Consider the following 23,011-nt stretch of genomic DNA (forward strand, 5'->3'; position numbering starts at 1 on the left):
ATGTCATCTCAAGCCTCTTGAAGAAATGGAAGTCAAGAGAACTCCCTTACTTCCCCCTCTATCCCAAAGAGATATCCCTCATCCTATCTAAAACCATCTCCCTCTTTTTTTTTTTAAGATTTTATTTATTTATTTGACAGACAAGAGATCACAAGTAGGCAGAGAGGCAGGCAGAGAGAGAAGGGGAAGCAGGCTCCCCGCTGAGCAGAGAGCCCAAAGTGGGGCTTCACCCCAGGACCCTGGGATCATGACCTGAGCCAAAGGCAGAGGCTTTACCCATTGAGCCACCCAGGCGCCCCATAAAACAATCTCCCTCTTGATGCTCTGGGTCTCAGGGTCCCATCCCTTTCACCTTCTCAATTCTACCCTCTCTCTTGCTTCACTAGTTTCACCCTCTCTATTGGTCTATTCCATCAGCAAATGAATATATTTTGGATCCTACCGTATCAAAAAACAAGTAAGCAACTCTCCTTTGATTCTATAGCCCCTTTATCTGTGTTTCTATTCCCTGTTTCCTTTCATGGTCAGCCTTATTCAAAAATCTGACTTCAGGGGCGCCTGGGTGGCTCAGTGGGTTAAGCCGCTGCCTTCAGCTCAGGTCATGATCCCAGAGTTCTGGGATCGAGTCCCACATAGGGCTCTCTGCTCAGCGGGGAGCCTGCTTCCTCCTCTCTCTTTCTGCCTGCCTCTCTGCCTACATGTAATCTCTCTCTGTCAAATAAATAAATAAAATCTTTAAAAAAAAAAAAAATCTGACTTCAAAAATCTGCTTTCTGGGCGCCTGGGTGGCTCAGTGGGTTAAGCCGCTGCCTTCGGCTCAGGTCATGATCTCAGGGTTCTGGGATCGAGGCCCGCATCGGGCTCTCTGCTAAATTTATTTATTTACTAAATAAATAAATAAAATCTTTAAAAAAAAAAAATCTGCTTTCTTCCTGCACATCTACTCTACCATACTCCAATCTAGCTTTCCTCACCTTCTTTTCAATGAAATTGTGTTTATTTCTTTTTTTTTAAATATTTTATTTATTTATTTGACAGAGCGTAAGAGTGCACAAGAAGGGGGGAGGGTGGCAGGCAGAGGGAGAGGGAGAAGCAGGCTCCCTGTTGAGCAGGGAACCCAATGTGGGGCTTGACCCCAGGACCCTGGGATCATGACCTGAGCCCACAGCAGATGCTTAACCAACTGAGCCACCCAGGTGCCCCTGAAATTGTGTTTCTTAAGGCCACTGACAACTATGTTTCCAAATCCAACTGACATTCATGTTTAAGAGCTTGCCCTAGAGGTAGACTGCCTGGCTGAGAAACCAGGTCTTCTCCCTTCCTGTGTGGCCTTGAGGGAGTTGTTCAGTCTCTCTGTAACTCAATTTCTCTTGTGAGAATGGAGTTGAAAATAATGCCAACCCCACAGGCTTACTACAAAGATGAAACGGGTAACGGTGTGCAAAGCACTAAACACAGTGCCTCATTGTGTAGGAAAAACTCAGTTTTCCTTCACTCTCACACTACAACAGCTATACTCACAACACTTCTGACACCACACGTGTGGGTTTTCCACATCAAGCAGTTCCGACACTAACTGCCTGGAGTTAGCACAGTCCTACAGGCTAAGGGCTCAGTCCCAGAAGACTGCCCCCAACATCAGATACCAATCACAAGCAGTGGGCCCTCAAGTTACCACACCTTCTGTCACTCTTGGCTACAAACTGGAGGCTCTCATGACCCTCATTTCGCAGGTTTGGTAATTTGCTACAATGGCTCACAGAAGCCAAGAGAACAATTTGCTTACTATGGCTGGTTTATTACCAAGGATATTTTAAAGGATACAAATGAACAACCAGTCAAAGATATACACAGTGTGAGGTCTGGAACGATCTGTCCCATGGACTTGGGGTGCACCATTATCCTGGCACGTGAATGTGCTTACCAACTCAGAAGCTCCTCAGATGCCAGACTTTTGGGATTTTTTTTTTTTAAAGATTTTATTTATTTATTTGTCAGAGAGAGAGGGAGAGAGAGCGAGCACAGGCAGACAGAGAGGCAGGCAGAGGCAGAGGGAGAAGCAGGCTCCCCGCCGAGCAAGGAGCCCGATGTGGGACTCGATCCCAGGACGCTGGGATCATGACCTGAGCCGAAGGCAGCTGCTTAACCAACTGAGCCACCCAGGCGTCCCCAGACTTTTGGGATTTTTATGGAGGATTTAGCACATCATTGATGATTTTTTTTTTAAGATTGTATTTTTAAGTAATCATTACACTCAACGTGAGGCTCAAACTTACAATCCTGAGATCAAGAGTTGCAGGCTCCACTGACTGAGCCAGCCAGGGGCCCCTTCATAGTTAATGATTCTTGATCATTACTCAAACTCCAGCTCCTCTCCGTTCTCTGAGGTTGGAGGGTGGGGCTGCAAATTCCAAGCCTCTAATCATGGCTGGGTCTTTCTGGTGACTGGCCTCCATTTCAGAAGCTATCCAGGAGTCCACCAAGAGTTGAGTCATTAGAATAAACAATGCTCCTATCACCCAGAAAATTCCAAGGGGCCTAGTGCTTTTATCACTTAGAAAATTACAAGGGTTTTAGAAGCTCTGTTCCAGGAACTGGGGGTAGAAACTTATACATATATAATTTTTCCATTATTTCACACTGGAATATAGAAAACTAATTTTTATTATTAGTAGTAGCATCTATCTGTCTGTGTCATGCTTGAGCTCTAAACAGCTGTCAGTACAATTGCGGGCCCTCCACTGGTAATAAAAAACTATCCCGATTCCCTGTGACACCTGAAATTCCTGTTTTTCTTCCTGCCAACTCTTCTACCCAACATCTAAATGCTGCTCTCCTCAGGACGAGTTTTCTTCACCATCTAAATGATAGAATTCATTCTCATGGCTTAAAATGAAGAAGGAACAATAGAATGATCTTTGAACACAAAATCTATACACGTGAAGGGATGTATTCTGAATATCAAAACTTCATCTGGTGTTTTTATTGTTACTATTAATGTTGGTATGGTAATTTTGGAACTAGTATATATACAGTATAGAATAAAGCAAATAAGTAAATATGTGATTATCAAGAACCAAAATTTTCTATACAAGAGAAAAGAGATCCCAATATAAAGTCAAATAACTTCTGAAAAACACTTATAAATTAGAAATAACAAGAAGATAACCACATGATCATATATATTTACCCAGTGAAAGGGAAAGCCTGGAAGTAATAACAAGCCAGTAGCAATGAACCTAAATCTTAGTCTTTAAATACTTTTCTCCATTGGGGAGCGTGGCTACATCAGTCAGTAGAGCATGAGATGCTTGATCTTGGGGTTGTAAGATCAAGTCCCATGTTGGGGGCTGCCTGATGCTCTGTCTACTTGTGATCTCTGTCTGTCAAATAAATAAATAAAATCTTAAAAAAAGGAAAGATCTTAGGGGTGGCTGGATGGCTCAGTAAGTGAAGCATCTGCCTTTAGCTCAGGTCATAATCTTGGGGTCCTGTGATTCAGCCCCACATTGGGCTCCCTGCCTCCCTGCTCAGTGGGGAGTCACTTCACCCTTTCCCTCTGTCTCTTCTGTGCCCCACCCCTGCTTATGCTTCCACTTTCTCTCTCTCTCTCTCAGATAAATAATTGAAATCATAAAAAAAAAAATCTTAAAAAAACCCCCACATTTTTAGATTAAGAGTGGCCAGGCTCTTTGGAGAAATCCCTGATTCTAGAACTTGGGCAGAGAAAGTATAAGCAGAGCCTAGAACATTTTGTTGTGCCAAAAAATAGGGATGCACTCAAGATTAATAAGGTTATGTCCAAACAAAGAAACAAAGGTAGGTTCAAGAGGCTTTGCCTGAATTTGGGACAATTTGAGTATTAACAACAAAAAATGAATGTAATTAATTATAAAACATTGAATAAATAAAAATCTATGAATTTACCTCTTTACATGATTATTGGTTATTAGAAGGAGTTAATCATTTAACCCATCTTTCTAGTAGGACCTGTAATTCATCCTCAAAAGTAAGAAAAATTTCTTTACCAAAGAGTGATGCTGATCAAACATAGAAGGAATGATAGATTTTATTTACCCATTTGCCAGAGAGAGAGAGTGTTTCCACACAAGCCGGGAGAGCAGCAGACAGAGGGAGAAGCAGACTCCCCACTGAGCAGGGAGTGAGATGTGGGATTTGATTCCAGGATCCTGGATCATGACCAGAGCTGAAGGCAGATGCTTAACCCACTTAGCCATCCAAGAACCCCTAAAAAATTTTTTTAATTACCATTTTGCAACCTCCAGTGACATAATTGGTCGAAGATCATCAATGTCTGCTAAAACTTAGATTTTAGCTGTTTGACAATAGGTTATTTCCACTGTGACAACATATCACCCCACAGATTATTCACGAATTGCAAAGAAGAAATAGATCTTTTTTTCCCAATAGCAAGATCTGGCCATCCGTCGTCACCCCTGGGTAGATCAACATTCGCAGTGTTCACAGATGGACTGCCTGACAGTGTGTGCCTGTGACATGATACAATGTGAGGTGCCCCAACATGACCTATGAAGCTCTGTATTTTGGCCCAAAATATTTATCCCAAATATAATGAGGCCTTGAGACCTAGTTTCCAATTTAGAGGAAATATACAAGACAGAGGAGTAAGTTAAAGAGCACCACAAGCAATTAGAGAATGACAGAATGCAAGACATTACTAAAGCCAGTTGGCTTTGTTCCTTCAAAACATCAGTGCCATGGAAAGTAGGAAGAAGGGGGGGACGGCTGTTCTAGGTTGGAGGAGACTGAAGAGATACAAGACCAAAACACTTGATGTGAAATGTCAATGGATTTTCTTTCAGAAAAAGCTACAAAACAGGCAATTTTGACTATCTGATTATGGGGGTAGTTAAGCATCCAAGTCTTGTTTTCCGCTCAGGTTATGATCTCAAGGTCGTGAGATCAAGCCTTGCAGGGGGCTTAGGACTGGGCAGGGAGTCTGCTTGAGATTCTCTCCCTCTGCCCCTCCCCACCTCAAATAAATAAATAAACAAATAAATAAATATCATCATTAAAAAATAACATCTGATTATGGAATAGAAATTTGATATTTGGGGGACGCCTGGGTGGCTCAGTTGGTTAAGCAGCTGCCTTTGGCTCAGGTCATGATCCCGGCGTCCTGGGATCGAGTCCCACATCGGGCTCCTTGCTCGGCAGGGAGCCTGCTTCTCCCTCTGCCTCTGCCTGCCTCTCTGTCTGCCTGTGCTCGCTCTCTCTCCCTCTCTCTCTGACAAATAAATAAATAAAATCTTTAAAAAAAAAAAAGGAATTTGATATTTGGGAGTTATTATTCCTTTTCCTGTGTGCGACAGTGAACTGTTTAGGAAGGAAACATCCTTTCTAAGGCATGCATGCTGAGAGGTACGTAGTGCTGACGTGTCTGATGTCTAACACTCATTTTCAAAAGGTTTAGCAAAAAATAACACAAAAAAGTACACACTCACATGCCTATGTGCAGGTAAAGCAAATATGGCAAATGCTAGCAGTTATTAAATCTGAGTCTTTGGTTGATCATTGTGTTATTCTTTCGATTTTTCTGAATATTTGAACATTTTCACAAATAAAATTTGTATTTATTTATTTGAGAGATAGAAAGAGTATGTGTGAGCTGGGGCAGGGGGCAGAGAGAGAGAGAGAATTTTTTTTTTTTTAGATTTTTAGAGACTTTATTTCTTTATTTGACAGAGAGCTAGACAGTGAGGGAAGGAATACATACAAACAGGGCGAGTGGGAGAGGGAGAAGGAGGCTTTCTGCTGATCAAGGAGCCTGATGCAGTGCTCAACCCCAGGACTCTGGGATCACGACCCGAGCTGAAGGCAGACGCTTAACTGGGCCACCCAGGTGCCCCAAGAGAGAAAGAATCTTAAGCAGAACCCCCACTGAATGTAGATCAACTTGGGCTTGATTCCATGACCCTGAGATCATGACCAGAGCTGAAACCAAGAATCAGAGGCTTAACCAACTGAGCCACCCCAGTGCCCCTAAAATTTATTTTAAAAAATAAAAATCAAATTACCATCCCCGTGCCAGTAACCACAAATTTTATTTTTAAATTTTTTTTTAAAGATTTTATTTATTTGACAGACAGAGATCACAAGTAGGCAGAGAGAGACGGAGAAGCAGGCTCCCAGCTGAGCAGAGAGCCCGATTTGGGGCTCGATCCCAGCACCCTGGGATCATGACCTGAGCCAAAGGCTTAACCCACTGAGCCACCCTTGTATCCCCAAAATATTTTATTTTTAAATAATCTCTGCACCCAGGGTGGGATCAAACTTACAATCCCGATATCAAGAGTTGCATGTTCCTCCAACTGAGCCAGACAGGCTCCCCTCCAAATTTTGTCCCTATAGCTAAGACCTTTCCTCTGAGCCTGGAAGGAAATATACTAAAAATGTCACCAGTGGTTATATTTGAGTAGTGTGATTATGGGTGATCTTTTCTCTTTCTACTTTCTGTATTTTTCCAGATTTTGTTGGGCATATATTACTGTTCTGGTTTTTTAAAAAAAACTTATCATAAGTAAATGTATACATATTTGAAGACAAGATTAGATGATCCACCAGAATGCCCACACTAAATTTGTTGGGATTGTATGGAAGTGTAGGGTTTCTTTTAAGCTTTAAATGTTCTGTAACAGTATTCTAAAACTATGCTGGGCCTTAGAATCACTTGTGCAATTTTTATAGCTTTATTAAGATCCAATTGACATACAATAAACTGTTCATATTTAAAGTGTGCAATTTAGGGGCACCTGGGTGGCTCAGTCAGTTAAGCATTTTACCTTCAGCTCAGGTCATGATCCCAGGGTCCTGGGATAAAGCCCCGACTAGGGCTCTCTGCTCAGTCAGGAACCTGCTTCTCCATCCCCCTCTGCCTGCCACTCTGCCTACTTGTGATCTCTCTCTCTCCATGTCAAATGAATAAATAAAATCTTTAAAAAAATGAAGAATGCAATTTGATAAACTTTGACATATGTAAAGACCCATGAACCCCAATATATCCATCACTTCCCAAAATTTCCTCATGTCCCTTTATAATCCCTTCCTTTTGCTGTGTCACAGGCAACCACTGATCTGCTATCACCACAGATCAGTTTACATTTTTTAGAATTTTATATAAATGAAGTCATACTGTATATACTCTTTTGTGTCTGGTTTCTTTACTCCACACAATTATTCTGAGATCCATCAACACTGAAACATGTAGAGATTGTTCATTTCTTTTTTTTTTTAATAAAAGATTTTATTTATTTATTTGACAGAGAGATCACAAGTAGGCAGAGAGGCAGACAGTGGGTGGGGAAGCAGGCTCCCCGTGGAGCAGAGAGTCCAGATGCGTGGCTCAATCCCAGGACCCTGGGATCATGACCTGAGCTGAAGGCAAAGGCTTTAACCCACTAAGCCACCCAGGTGCCCCCACTTTTAACTTTTTAAGAAACTGCTGAATTATTTTCCAGAGTGATACAATTTTATTTTCCCAAACAGCGTAAAAGAGCTCCAGCTCCTCTAATACTTGCTGTGGTCAGCTTTACTAATTTTAACCATTCTAATAGGTGTATATTGGGTTTTTAAAAAACATTTTTTCCTAAGTTTTATTTATTTAAGTAATCTCTACACCCGACATGGGGCTCAAACTCACGACCCCCAGACCAAGAGTTGCATGTTCCTCCAATGGAGCTGGCCAGGCTCCTCACAATAACAGTGTAGTGGTTTCTAATTGCAGTTTTAAGTTGTATTTTCCTAATAACTAATTATGTAGAGCATCTTTTCATGCGCTTGTTTACCAGCCATATCTTTTCTTTGGTGAAGTGTCTATTCAAATTGTTTGCTCATTTTTGGGTTGTTCATTCTCTTCATGAGTCTTGAGAGTTGTTTATATATTCTGGTACTTTATTTTTTATGATTTACAAATATTTTTCTCTCAGTCTGTGACTTGTCTTTTCATTCTTCTAACAGTGTCTTTTGGAAAGTGGAAGTTTTTGATTTCCATGAAATCCATTTTATCGATTTCTTCTTTTATGGATTGTGCTTTTGGTGTGATACCCTTGAAAACTTTGGTTAACCCAATGTCATAAAGTTTTCAGTTTTACATTTAGGTCTGCAGTTTGAGTTAATTTTTGTAGATGGTGCAAGGTAGGAATCAAAATTTTTTTTATATTTTATTCTCTTTTTCTTTTGCATAGGGATAACCAGGTGTTTCAGCACCAGTTGTAGAAAAGGTTATGCTTGCCTTTAGAATCTTTGTGAAAATCAGTAGTCCGTATACAATGTGGATGTGTTCCTCAATTCTGTTCTGTTCCATTAATCTATTTCTCAGTCTTTCTGCCAAGATCATATTGTCATGACTACCACAGTTTTATATAGTCTTGAAATCAAGTTTTGTCTATCCCAGGCTCTTGCATTTCCATATGAATTTTAGAACCAGCTTCTCAATTTTTACAAAAAGCCCACTGGAATTTTTAATTGGGATTGCATTGAATTTATAGGTCAATTTGGGGAGAATTAAGTCTTCTGACCCATAACACAGTATATTTCTCAATCTATTTAAGTCTTTTTTAGTCTCTCAGCAATGTTCTATGGTTTTCAGATTACAGAGATATTTCATATTCTTTACCATACTTATCCCTACATATTTTCTTCTGTACTGTAATGTCTAATATGCCGTTAATCCCATCCAGTGTATTTAATTTTTTGTTTTATTTTTAAAAAACTTTTTTTGTATTTTTATGTAATCACTACACCCAATGTAGAGTCCCATATCACAACCCCAAGACCAAGAGTCACCTACTACAACAACTGAGCCAGCCAGGCTCCCTGCATTCAGTGTATTTTATTTTTATTTTTTTAAAGATTTTATTTATTATTTGACAGAGAGAGAGAGAGAGACAGTGAGAGAGGGAACACAATCAGGGGGAGTGGGAGAGGAAGAAGCAGGCTTCCCTCCGAGCTGGGAGCCCGATGTGGGGCTCGATCCAAGTATCCTGGGATCATGACCTGAATTGAAGGCAAATGCTTAACAACTGAGCCACCCAGGTGCCCCGAGTGTATTTTAAAATCTCACTCATCCCAGGAGCACGGGCAACATGCCCCCCCACCAACCTTAAGGAAACCTGGAGCTGGGGATGAGAAACCCCTGGGATTCAGAGCTGGGTTGGAAGTGTGATCAGTGCATGAAGGATGTGGTCAGTGAAAACAGGGACTAGTTTATGAGTAAGACTTGTTTTCTCACTTAACCTTCTTTAAAAGAAGACGTGGCCATTAGCCTTTAGTTCTGGCATGGGATTGGGAATGGCCTTCTCCAACTGTCAGCATGAATTCCAGGCTCCTTATCTTCTACATGGGAAATATGTCAATGAGCGGGGGCAGTGACTTATACCGGAGAACACCCCAGTGGGAGGAAAAGAGAAATCATGTTCATGCCTCAGGAATACTGAAATGCCCTGGAGTAAGCGGACATTCTTCTGTAACAATGTTATCAGTAATGCTTTAAACTCTGGCACACTGTTTCTGTTTCTGAAACAAGTCAGTTTCTTGTTTTGTATTTTCTCTTTGGAAATTGCAAGGAGGTGGTCTTAAAAGAAATAAATTAAAAATAGGCAACCCAGAAATCAATCAGTCAATAACATCTCACTCATTTCTAGAGGTTTGATTTCTTTTTTTATGTCTTCCACGTATCTACTTAACTTTTTGGATATGTAGAGTACAGTTATAATAGCTGCCTTAATATCTTCTCTGCTAATTATTTTTATTTTAAGATTTTATTTATTTATTTGAGAGAGAGAGAATGAGAGGGGAGAATGTCAGAGGGAGAAGCAGATTTCTGCCTAGCTGGGAAGCCTGATGTGCTTAACCAAATGAGCCACCCAAGTGCCCTTCTCTGCTAATTTTAATACCTATGTCAGTTCTGGGTCAGTTTCAATTCCTCTTTCTTCTCATTATTTCCTGCTTTGCATGACTGGTAAATTTTTTTCCTGGATGCCAGATATCGTGGATGTTACCTGTTGGCTGCAGGATATTTTTGTAATTTTATGAGTATTCTTGGACTTTGTTCTGGGATGCCCTTATTTGGAAACAGTTTCATCCTTGTGGATCTTGCTTTTTATTTTTTCTTTTATTTTTTTAATAGTCACAGTTGCTTATTAAACTTTATTAAACTTAATGATTTCTTCTAACATCTTGGAAGTAGAGGATTCAACATTTTTAGTCTATTCTCAACCCAGCAACCAGCATGATCCTATAAATGTAACTCATTTCCAGTCACTCCTTTACTTGAAACTCTTTCATAGCATCCCATAAAACCAGTGTCTTACCTATTAGGCTCTTTAGTCTGGCCCTGCTATTTTTATTCTGACATCATCTCCTACTGCTGTCTCCCTTACACCATTCTAGACACACTGGGCTCTGTGCTATTCCTCAGAAACCCCAGGCATGCATCCACCTTTCTGTTCTTTTTTGCTAGAACATCCTGGAACCCAGATAACCATGTGTCTCCCTGCCCTCACCTTCTTCAGATCTTTGCTCAAATGTCAACTGTTTGGAGGGTCCTTCCCTGACCATTCTGTAAATTTGCAATTACGTTATTTAAAATTGCAAGCCCTGTCACAACACCTTGTCTGTCTCACTTTTCTGCTATATTTGACCTCTCAGAGTTATCACTATGCAACATGTCATATTTTGTTATGTTTGTTCTCATTCTCCCTCCACTGGAATATAAATTCCATGGGAGCATGGGTTTTGGCCTGTGTTGATCACTGCTATTATCCCAGCAACTAGAACAGTGTCTCACATGTAACAGGCACTCAATAAATGTTTACTGAAGAAATCAATAAATCTTTTAAAAAATATTTTATTTATTTAACAGACAGAGATCACAAGTAGGCAGAGAGGCAGGCAGAGAGAGATGGGGAAACAGGTTACCTGCTGAGCAGAGAGCCCGATGCGGGGCTCGATCCCACGACCCTGAGAACAGGACCTGAGCTGAAGGAAGAGGCTTAACCCACGGAGCCACCCAGGCACCCCAAGAAATCCATAAATGTTAAAGGGTCTTGCTTTTAAGATTAGGTAGGACCAAAACAGGGCTTAGTCTAGGCCTAATTTCTCCCCACTGCTGAAGCAATACGGCCTGTGTATTCTACCAAATGCCCTATGAATCATGAGGCTTGCCAGTCTGGCTGGTGGAATTGGCCCATCAGGAGCACTGAACACTGTTCCTTCTAATCCTTTGGTCTGGTTCCTTCCTTGTCCTCAGGTAATTTCTTCATATGCATGTGCTGGTGAATACTCAGCTGAATATTTGAGTAGATCTCCAGAATTCTCTCTCTCTCCTCTTTGGTACACTTCCGGTCTTCCCAGACTCTCAGCTCTGTCTCCCCAACTCAAAGAGGCTGCTGGGCTCCACTTGGAGCCCTGCACCATTTAGCCTGAAAACGCCATCTCAAGATAGTAGTCCAGGAAAATCATAGATCCCACCTCGTTCATCTCTAGGCTCTCGGGGAGCATTGTCTTTATTTCCTGGTGTCTGGCAAAAAAGACAAAACCCAAAAAACAGTTGTTTCATTCAGGGTAGTGAGGCAAGGGAGCTTTTAAAAATCCCAGCGTCTTGGGGTGCCTGGGTGGCTCAGTGGGTTAAGCCGCTGCCTTCGGCTCAGGTCATGATCTCAGGGTCCTGGGATCGAGTCCCGCGTCGGGCTCTCTGCTCAGCAGGGAGCCTGCTTCCCTCTCTCTCTCTCTCTCTGCTTGCCTCTCTGCCTACTTGTGATCTCTGTCTGTCAAATAAACAAATAAAATCTTTAAAAAATAAAATAAAATAAATAAAAATCCCAGCGTCTTGGGGTGCCTGGGTGGCTCAGTGGGTTAAAGCTTCTGCCTTTGGCTGAGGTCATGATCCCAAGGTCCTGGGATCGAGCCCTGCATCGGGCTCTCTGCTTGGCGGGGAGCTTGCTTCCCCTTCTCTCTCTGCCTGCCTCTCTGCCTACTTGTGATTTCTGTCTGTCAAATAACTAAAATCTTAAAAAAAAAATCCCAACATCCAAGCCCCACCCTAGATAATTAAATCTAAATTTCTGGAGGTGCGGTCTGGGCATCAAATGAACTCCTCAGGCTGATTTCAGTGCACATCCAGATTTAAGGTCAATATTTTATATTGTGATTTTAGTACTTTGATTTAAAAATAGTTTATTTTGAACTGGTCTTTGACATAGGAAACATGGTACTACAGCACATTTTCAACTTACGGCTGAGCCCCTGATTAAAGAATCAAATCTCTTTAAAGTCCCTGATTAGGGCATCTGGGTGGCTCAGTTCATTAAGCATCTGCCTTCCGTCAGATCATGATCTCAGGGTCCTTGTCAGGTACCCTACTCAGCGGGGAGCCTGCTTCTCCCTCTCCCTCTGCCTGCTGCTCCCCCTGCTTGTGCTCTCTGTCTCTGACAAATAAATAATAAAATCTTAAAAAAAAAAAGTCCTCTGATTAAAAAAAAGGTTGGTCTCAAGCCCAGAGCAAGGCAGAACCACAGTGTGGCTGTGGGGAGGGCGGGGCAGCTGGGCAGCTGGGCAGCGCCTGGCAGGCTTGGGGATATTTACAGTTTATTAATTCCACTTAACAAAGTATTCCTAGCTCACTGTCTTGCTTCATTTTCTTCTCCCAACGACCCTGAGGCGAAATTCACTATCTCTGTTTGTCAGATGAGGGAATACCACTCAAGAGGTTGAGTGACTTGACGACACAGGGCAAACCATGAGCAGAGTTAAAATGTAAACTTGGTTCTCAGGAGCACCGGGGTGGCTCAGTCATTAAGGGTCTGCCTTCTGCTCAGTTCACGATCTCAGCCAGAATCCTGGGATGGAACCCCGCATCAGGCTGAGCAGGGAGCCTGCTTCTCCCACTCCTCCTGCTTGTGTTCCCTCTCGCTGTCTCCCTCCCTCTCTCTCTCTGTCAAATAAATAAATCTTATAATGTAGTCTCTTTTTTAAAAAGATTTTATTTATTTGACAGACAAATAGGCAGAGAGGCAGGAAGAGAGAGAGAGGAGGAAGCAGGCTCCCCGCTGAGCAGAGAGTCCAATATGGGGCTTGATCCCAGGACCCTGAGATCATGACCTGAGCCGAAGGCAGAGGCTTTAACCCACTGAGCCACCCAGGCGCCCCAATAAATAAATCTTAAAAAAATAGTAATAAACTTGGTTCTCAGAGATAGAATAAGGAGCAAAGCTGTGTGGCTGCCAGGGTAAGGGAACATCCCTTAAAGGCCTGAGATGAAGGGAATTCGGTGCATAGGGCTTCCTCGCAGAAGAGCAAGAAATCACTAGATCAGCTACCAAGGTGGGGACGCCAGAGACTGAGACTGTGCTGGGGGAGCAGTGGCTGGGTCCTACCCTGCCTCCTAAGGAGACTGAGGTTCCCATAGGACTTCTGTCCCCAGAAAGGGTAGGCAAATAGAGAGTCAGAACTGAGAGGCCAGGAAGATAAAGAAGATACCTAGTGTTGCTACTGCATCCTTCCTCCCGGCCCTGCCTCACACAGTATCCACCTCTGCTCTCGAAGAATAAAGACTGTAAAATAATACAGCAATGCTGGCGCCTCTCCACGAGTGTTCGCCAGGACCCAGACCCTTCCCTGGCATCATCCTACTGAATCCTCCCTGTGATTCTTCGCAGCGGGTGCTTCTGTCATCTGCAGTTCAAAGGTAAGGAAAGCGAGGCCGAGGATGAGTGACGATACTCATTATTGCTGCATAACAAATTATTCTGAAGCTTAACAGCTGAAAGCCACAGTAATCATTTGTTATGTCATGCATTTTCTGTGGGCCAGAGAATTTAAGAGCAAATTAGCAAGGTGAATCTTGACTGGGGCACCCCATGGGCTTCCAGTCAAGCTGTCCACCAGGGCTGGAGGATCCAGTGCCAAGGCAGCACCTTGCAAATCAGTGGGCAGTCATATCTGTTACTTGCCATGTGGCTCTCGCCATTGGGCTGCTTGAATGCGCTTACAACATGGCGGCCAACTTGTCCCAGAGCAACTGATCCAAGAGAGCAAAGAGGACGCTGAAATGTATTTTCTGGCTTAGCCTCCCAAGTCACGCTATCATTTCTCTAATATCCTAGTGGTTATGATGAGGGAGCACGGGGCTGGCTGAAGACAAAGCAAAAGCTGGCGCCTTACACCCCCCTCTCCACCCCCTCCCCTCAGTCCTCTGTGTAGCATCCCTCAGGCAGCCCTGACTGCCAAGAACAATAAGCAAATAGTTAACTTAGCATATGAAAACTCCATCGAAACCTCCCATCCCTTCATCACCCCCCCCCAACGGCAAAGTACATAACCTGCCATCCCTCTCAACCCCGGGCAGCAGCTCTTCCTGCCCACAGGTCCTGTCCCCGTGCTTTAATAAACCACCATTTTGCATCCAAAGATGTCTCAAGAATTCTTTCTTGGTCATCGGCTCCAGACCTCAGCCCACCGAACCTCACCTAGGTTCTAGAACTTCATCATATGGTGCCCAAACATGGGGCTGTGAGTCTTTACATTTGGACTCTGAGCTTCGGTGCAGAATTGGTGAGTACTTTCTCTCCTTTTCCTTTACTCTCATTTCAGGGCTTTTCAAGGAGTATGGTCTTATTGGAACACTTGCATGTCAGTTGCTCAGGCTGTAATCCTCTAGCCCGTGGCTACTCTGCGGGGAGGAGAGCGTCTGCCTTTTGGCTGTAAGTTAGTACCCTGGCGGGAATGGCAATAAGACCCAGAAACTTGATGGCCTCTCTTTATTCCTGTTCTTATGCAAAGTTGTCTCTCTTGGGCACAGGACAGCCACCTAAGTCACCAGGACAGCTGCCAATCTTAAGACTCCTGTGTGAGGTTTCCTCCTGATTGATCTAATGTGATCCCCTCCACATCCCCCCGAACCTCACCTAGGTTCTAGAACTTCATCAGTTACACAGGTCAGTTCTAATCACAGTGGAGGGGACCGACTCTACAAGGGTATGAAGAAAGACCAGGAGGTGAAAACCACTGAAGGACATCACAGTGACAAAGTAATTTACCCAGGGTCATGCACAGGGAAAGTATTAGGGGTGGGCTTTGAACTCAGGCAGTTACCATGTCAATGGTAAAGACTGGCTTGAAGGAGTGGGGGCAGGCAGGTGCCCACAGATCTCCCGTCCCGGAGATACTCATACTTCAGGTCAGTGAGCAGATCAGTGTGGATCTCATTCCATAGATCATATGGGTCAGACACTATATCTGATGTGTCAGACAGTCACTTTGTCAAAACCACATGACCTGGGCATGTTTATAGAAGATCGCACAAATCATCACTTGACAATGGCCTTGGTGAGTCAGAGGGAACCTGGATTTGGCTCCAGCTTTGCTTCTGACTTTACTGTGTGACCTGGGGTAAGTTTTAGTTCCTTTGAGGCCTTTGATTTCCTAGCTGTACAATGGGACTGTTTCATCCCATGGGCCCTACATGCCTCTGGTTAAGAGATTCCTGGATTTCATGCATGGAGTTGTTCACCAGGAGTGTTGAGGCAAGTCCCTCTCCACTTTCCCTGGATCTCTCAGACTTTTCCCCAAGTGGAGTGGACTCCTTAGGTACAAGGGTCACTTTTTTGGACCCAGGCCAGGCTAGGCCAGGCTGCTCAGCCCTGCTTCACCCGCAGCTGGCTGGCACCATTGTTCCCCCATAAAGCCGGGCCCTTTTCCAGCTGCTGCTGCCCTTGAGGCAGGGGAGAAGCTCAAAGAGCTCAGTTGTGTGGCTTCCCCCCTCCCCTGGGGCAGGCCTGGGTCACCCAACAGGCTGACTCAGCCCATGCAGATGAACAAAGACGACGAGATATGGTTTAAGGAAAGAATTTGACATTTACTATTACACCCCCTCCCCCAAGAAACTTCAAAGTAACCATCAGAGGGAAAATCTTGTTCTCCTTATTTTACAGTTTTGTAGGATATTAAAAAATGGCGTGAGATCATCATAATTTTTCAGTGCTTTAAGGGCCCATATTTTAATGAGTCTACAATACACATCTGTTTGTCTTTTAATCTTCGAAATTGGGATGCACGTAATAGTTGAGGTATGTGTAAAAAGCACATGGTGTTACACAAAATAAAATAACAATGGTTAATGGTGTTACACATATTACAACAATGGGTCTCAAATTGGATGAAATGCAGTCCCTTAGGCTCTGTTCTTGGAGACTGGGCCTGGCCATAACCATCCCCTCCTCCACTGTCCCACTCCTAGGCCCACTCCTGCCCCCCACCCACGAGCCTTTCTTTACCCTCTGTCTCCAGTACAATCCTTCAAACTTTCTCAAGCTTTTCCTCTGCATAAAACCCCAAAGGAATTGTGAGGGTGTAGCTAGCCCCCACTTCTGACCCAGACAGAGAAGTTTTCAGTTGAGTGAAAGAGCACAAAAGAATGAAAAGAAATTTAATTTCATGGGGGCGCCTGGGTGGCTCAGTGGGTTGAGCCACTGCCTTCGGCTCAGGTCATGATCTCAGAGTCCTGGGATCGAGTCCCGCATCGGGCTCTCTGCTCAGCAGGGAGCCTGCTTCCCTCTCTCTCTCTCTGCCTGCCTCTCTGCCTACTTGTGATTTCTCTCTGTCAAATAAATAAATAAAATCTTTAAAAAAAAAAAAAGAAATTTAATTTCATGAGTAATAGCTAACAGTTCTTTGCACTGTGCTACAGGCACTATTCTAGGTGATTCATGTGTGTTAATTCATTTAGTCCTTACAGCCATTTAGCTACTAGTGTATCCCCGTTTTAAAGATGGGGCAACTGAGGCACAGAGAGGCACTATAACTTGCCCAAGATCGCATAGCTATTAAGTGGCAGATAAAACAGCAAAATTCCTTCTTTGCCTCAGAGGTAACTCTGACATACATGTGGTCCATATCGTTCCAGATCTTGTTTTTACTGGAACTGTGGCATAAACATACAGGAAAATATCATTTTACTTTTCCAAGGGGGAGGAATAACTAGAAATGTTGTGCAACTAGCTTTTCCTACTTCATCCTAGGACCTAAAGTTATCTTTTCTGTACAAAGACATAAAGATTTCCCAGTTCTTTGTAGTTTTTACAATTTTAAAAAATATTTACTTAAGTAATCTCTACACCCAACATGGGGCTTGAACTCATGATGCTGAGATCAAGAGTCATATGCTCTTCAACTGAACCAGCCAGGCGCACCTCCTAGCTGTTTTTTGTTTTTGTTTTGTTTTTTAAGTAGGCTGTACCCACTGCATCTCTAAGAGCCTTTTTTCTAAGACTTTATTTATTTATTTGACAGAGAGAGAGAGATCACAAGTATGCAGAGCAGCAGGCAGAGATAGAGAGGAAAGCAGGCTCCCCACTGAGCAGAGAACCTGATGTGGGGCTCGATTCCAGGACCATGAGATCATGACCTGAGCCAGAGGCAGAGGCTTCAACCCACTGAGCCACCCAGGCACCCCCTCTAAGAGCCTTTCTAAATGCAACAGCACCCTCCCGGTACCCTACTGGAGGATATTTGGATTGTTTCCTATTTTCCCCCATGACAAACAATGCTGAAGAGAACATCCTCACACATGCTTCTTTCTGTCCACATATCCAGGATATGTTTCATAGGGTTGGTTGTGATGGTGACCTTGCTGAGTCAAAGGCCATTCCATTTTTAGCAACAATACTGCCAAACCTCCCTCAAGAAGGCTTTTCTAGGGGCGCCTGAGTGGTTCAGCCTGTTAAGTGTCTGCCTTCAGCTCAAGTCATGATCCTAGAGCCCTGGGATCAAACCCCACATCTGGCTCTTTGCTCAACAGGGAGCCTGCTTCCCCCTCTCCCTCTGCCTCTTCCCCTGCTTGTGAGCACACGCTCTCTCTCTTTCTGTCAAATACATACATACGTACGTACATACATACATAAAAAGAAGGCTTTTCTAATTTACCTTCCCACCAGTTGGAGATCCTGTTTCCTCTAAGAAGCACAGCATTTGGAGTCACCCTACCTGGAGTTGAATCCCACCTTTGGGTGTATGTGTTTCTTCCTCTCCTCCTCTTCTTTCCCCCTCCTCCTTCTGTTATGCAGGGTCCCATTGTACGAATAGTCCACAGTTGACCTGTTCTGCTGTTGACGGGCATCAGGATTGTTTTCAGAGAAGACTGGCATGATCACACAAGCACATGTTTTTTGGATATATCTGTTTACTCTTCTTGGACATATAAACCTAGGGGTGTTGCTGAATCATAAGAGAGATACAGATTTAGCTTTAGTATGTAATGCCAAATAGTTTCCAAAGGGGTTGTACCAACTTATTCTCTTACCAATAATGTATGAGCGTTCTAGTTGCTCCACATTCTTATCAACACTTGATATCGTCAGCCTTTTACATTCTCACTATTCTGGTGGCACTATGCTCTTCTCAACCTCATATCACCCCAAGAGATGAATTTGTGTGTGTGGATACTGTTGATTAGTGACTGGCCTCATCAATAGTCTCCTCTCTAGCTACCTTCTAGCTAAGGGGAGTGCTGGGTATAATTCTGGCCAATGAGACAGAAGAGAATCCACTGGGTAAAACTTCTGGTAGTACGTAGACTTTCTAAGAAGAGTTCCTCTCCCTTCATTCCTTTCCTTTACTTTCTTTTTTCTACCGGGCACATGGACCTGATGTCATCCATGGAACAATATATTCCATGAGGCTACAACACGACAAAAAGGCCAACAGAATCACAGAAACCCTGGCCATGACATCATTAAGCCAGTGAAACAACCCAAGCAGCTCCCTGTGTTGAGACTTCATGTAAAACAAAGTCCCCTAACTTACTATTGGTTCAGTTTTCTATGACTTGCAACCAAGAGCATTCTTTGGCAATACTTTTACTATCTCCACTCTGCATCTAAGCAAAGGGAGGCTCAGGCAGTTCAACTGAAGCAACAATGTGCAAGGAGCATTCGGGAATGGAGAAGATTCTGAGATGCATGGAGTTGACAGGAAATGAGAGACCTTTGCTTGACAGGACCCTTGGGGACATGGTACCCTTCCTGAAGGCTCAGAAGGGGAAACAAGGCTGCCATAAGGACCTCTGTAAAGATCAGTCTATCTTTCAGGACAAATTTTACAAAGTATCCTTCCTCCAACTAAAGTCAACCTCAAATCAGCCCCCCTCCCATTTACTCTAGTAGAGCAGCCCTGAAAGGAAACATTCTGGGAAGGTCAAGAAGTGTGTTTTGTATAGAAAAAGAGGTTCTGAAGCCGCAGAGGAAACATCTAAGACAAGCACCCATGTAGGTAGGACCAGGGATAGGGAAGCCTGAGGCAGCAAGGAGTGACAGAATGGCTGAGTGGGGGAGTGCTATGGGCAGGGAGGGGGTGGGCCCAGGGTGGGAACTGAGTTTAGATCCTGATGGGATGAGAGTACTCAAGGAAGAGCTTGGCATCCATATATTCATTCTCCCCCAACTCCCTTTGGTGGCTGCACCTGCTAAGGGTCCCTGAGTAATCCTGGCCTGGTCTCAAGAAAGTGGTGAAGGTATCACAAGATTTGTGATGGGGCAGCTGGCCATAGGATATCTCTGTGGGAGAGGGTCCCTATACCCAAACCATGATTGTGCTTACTTCCCCATGTGTGGAACTGCCTCCTACCCCCAGGAAAGCTCCCTGAACAGTGATTATAACAAATTTCCTTTTCTATACCTAAGGATGAGAACTGGATTGGGAGTAAGAAAATCTAAGCCTCACCTGACTTGTTCATTAATTTGCTGTGTGACCCTGGACAAATCAGTCAGCCTCTCTGGGCCTCAGTTTCATTATGGCTAAAAGAGAGCATGGGCTTGATCTCTGAGGCCCTTCTAGATCTACCACCTATGATTCTCTACCTCTTCTCTCTAACCCATCTAGTATGTGTAATTACATTACAAGAGTATAGCACATCTTATTATCCTGTTGATGGACGTTCAGGTTGTTTCTAATACATCACATTTACAAACAATGATGCAATAAACAATGTTGTACACGTCTTCTTGAGCACATGTGTGATATTCTCTTGGGTATAGACTTGGGAATGGAATTGGTAGGCATGCACAGCTTCAACTTGGCAAGTTACTGTTAATTGGCTCCCCAAGAGGTTATGTGTATCTACTTTTCCTAGTACTCCTCACTGTTGTCAGCATTTGGTTTTGGCAGACTTATTAATGTTGTGATGGAAATATAACACAGTACATTTAAGTAAATAAAATACACCTGTCCTAAGTATCCAGCTTCATGAATTTTTACTTTTGTTCAAAACCATGTAACCTCTACCCAGACTGTTTCCAGACCACTAGATGACTCCTTCATGTCCCTTCCCAGTTAAGAGTCCTCAGTCCCTCTGCCAAAGTAACAACTGTCCTATTTTCTACAAACGTACATTAGTTTTGCTTGCTCTTGAACTTCATACAAGTGGAGTTATGCAACATGTACTCTTTTTTTGTTTGGCTTCTTTCACTCAATTTAGTACCAAGATTCGTCCATGTTAAAAAAGAGAGAGCGAAATTTACTTGAGGAATTGACTCACATGATTACAGGGGCAAAGCCTCATGACCTACCATCCTCAAGCTGGAGACCCAGGAAACCTGGTGGTATAATTCTGTCCAAGGGCAGGAGAAGATCAATGTCCAGCTCAAACAAGCCATCTGGAAGGGAATAAACCCTCCCATCCTCCACCTTTTGTTCCATTCAGGCCCTCAGTGAATTGCATGATGCCTACTCACATTGGGGAAGACAATGTCCTTTACCGAGTCCACTGATTCAAATGCTACTCTCACATGGAAACACACAAGACACCCAGAAAGAATGTTTAATTTGGACACCCTGTGGCCCAATCAAGTTGGCACATAAAATTAACCATCACAAAAGGTGAGGGTGGCGGGTACTTTTTGCCAACCAGAGCAGCATTGGGAGGGGGACCTGATGTTGGGCCTGCCCCTTGCTTTTCAACTCCCATGGTGCCTAGCAGAGGCTCTACACTCAATAGAAGCTCAAGAAACTTGATAAAGTGACTGATTTCATGGGGACACACCCCCAATAGTAACAATTCAATATGGAGCACCTACATATCTGGGGCACCTTTTTATTCATGACTTCAACTTTCCCTCTTGACAACCTTAGGAATCCATGCCATTGTCCTCTTCTATAAAGGTGGAAACTGATATCCACAGAGGCCCCTTGATCTGCCTTAGATCCTAGAAAAATGAAGTGCGGTGCGTTGAACAGTGGCCCCTCAAAAGATATACCTATGTCCTTGCTCCAGAACCTGTAAATTGCAGGTGCAATTCAATTAAGGATCTCGTGATGAGTTTATCTGGATGGACCCTGAATCCTAAATCCAATGATAAGAATCCTCAGAAGAGACAAGAAGTCGGAAGAGACACAGAGAGAAGAGGAGGCCATGGGAAGATGGAGACAGATTGGAGGGATGTGGCCATAAACGAGTGAACTCCAAAGAGCCACCAGAATCCGGAAGAAGCAAGAAAGCATTTTCTCTCCTAGAGCTTTCAGAGGGAGTGTGGCCAGGCTGACACCTTGATTTTGGACTCTGGTCTCCATAACTCTGCAAGAAAGAATTTCATTTGTTTTATACCACCAGTCCACGGTAAGCTGACACAGCAGCTGCAGGAAGGTGGCAGAGAAGGCAATGGGAAGGAAGGAGAGAGAGTCCGCCTTCCCTCTTGAAGCTCATGATTCTTCATCTCCTGGCAGCTTTATGACCCAATTTCCTGCCCTCTGCTCCTAGTTCATTTCACTGCAGCCTCACGGGTCTCCTCCTCATTCCTGGAATGTACCAGATTCATTCTCACCTAAGGTCTTGGTGTTTGCTATTTCCTTTGTCTAAAATATTTGTTTTCCCCTTGACACTCAGTTCTCTGCTCCCCAAACAGGCCTCCCTGATTTCCTCTCTGGATCTCCCACCTCCCAAGTCCCATCTCTCTGATTTTTTTTTATGGCCCTCACCACCACTTGATGTGACATTTGTCCATGATATATGTGTTTCTATATATAATATCCCCTCCAACTAAGACACTGGCTTCTCTAGGGCAGGGGGCTTTACCCCCAGCCTCTAGCAAAGTTCCTGGTCCAGAGTAAATATTTAGTAAATGTTTGAACATTAAAAAAAAAAAAAAAGATTTTGGGGGCACCTGGTGGCTCAGTGGGTTAAAACCTCTGCCTTTGGCTGAGGTCATGATCTCAGGGTCCTGGGATCGAGTCCCGCATCGAGCTCTCTGCTCAGCAGGGAGCCTGCTTTCCTTCCTCTCTCTCTGCCTGCCTCTCTGCCTGCTTGTGATCTCTCTCTGTCAAATAAATAAATAAAATCTTTTAAAAATTATTAAAAGGTTTTATTTATTAATTTGAAAGAGAGAGAAAGACAGCAAGAGAGGGAACACAAGCAAGGGGAGTGGGAGAGGGAGAAGCAGGCTTCCCGCAGAGCAGGGAGCCCGATGCGGGGCTCAATCCCAGGACTCTGGGATCATGACCTGAGCTGAAGGCAGATGGTTAATGACTGAGCCACCCAGGTGCCCTGGTATCCAATAAAAATCTGAATGACTGGCTCGCTTTGAAAGCACATAGACTAAGACTGGAATAATATGGAGAAGACTAGCATGGCCCCTGCAAGGTTGACAAGCACAATCATGAAGTGCTTCATACATTTGTATGTTAACTAACGTACAAATTAAAATTGATTAATTAGAATTAAAATTAAAACAAAAAAAGAATAAACTAGTTGACTAAAAAAATGTTTTGAATGAATGAACAAATGATCTACTAATAGTGGTGGGAATGAAGAGGAAGAAGGCCCAGGTGTGAATCTGTCATCCAAGCTGAAGAGACAACTGTGTGGGGGAAGCTGTTGGCCCTAACAGGGTCCCTGGTTCTCAGCCCAAGTGTGATTAGGAACCTCAGAAAAGCCTTTCAAACCACCCTCCTCCACCTGGCTTGCCTAGTCTTCCCAACTGGTCAC

General features: G+C 43.6%; 2 pseudogenes; both read left to right on the plus strand.

Annotated features, from left to right (window-relative positions):
• Positions 1 to 9,164: 9,164 nt before the first annotated feature.
• LOC122915362 lies at positions 9,165 to 9,411 on the plus strand (annotated as a pseudogene).
• A 13,190-nt stretch (positions 9,412 to 22,601) lies between these two features.
• Positions 22,602 to 22,702, plus strand: LOC122916646 (annotated as a pseudogene).
• Positions 22,703 to 23,011: the final 309 nt, after the last annotated feature.

The sequence above is a fragment of the Neovison vison genome, chromosome 8 (genome assembly GCF_020171115.1).
Source record: "Neovison vison isolate M4711 chromosome 8, ASM_NN_V1, whole genome shotgun sequence".
In the NCBI taxonomy this organism is placed as follows: Eukaryota; Metazoa; Chordata; class Mammalia; order Carnivora; family Mustelidae; genus Neogale; species Neogale vison.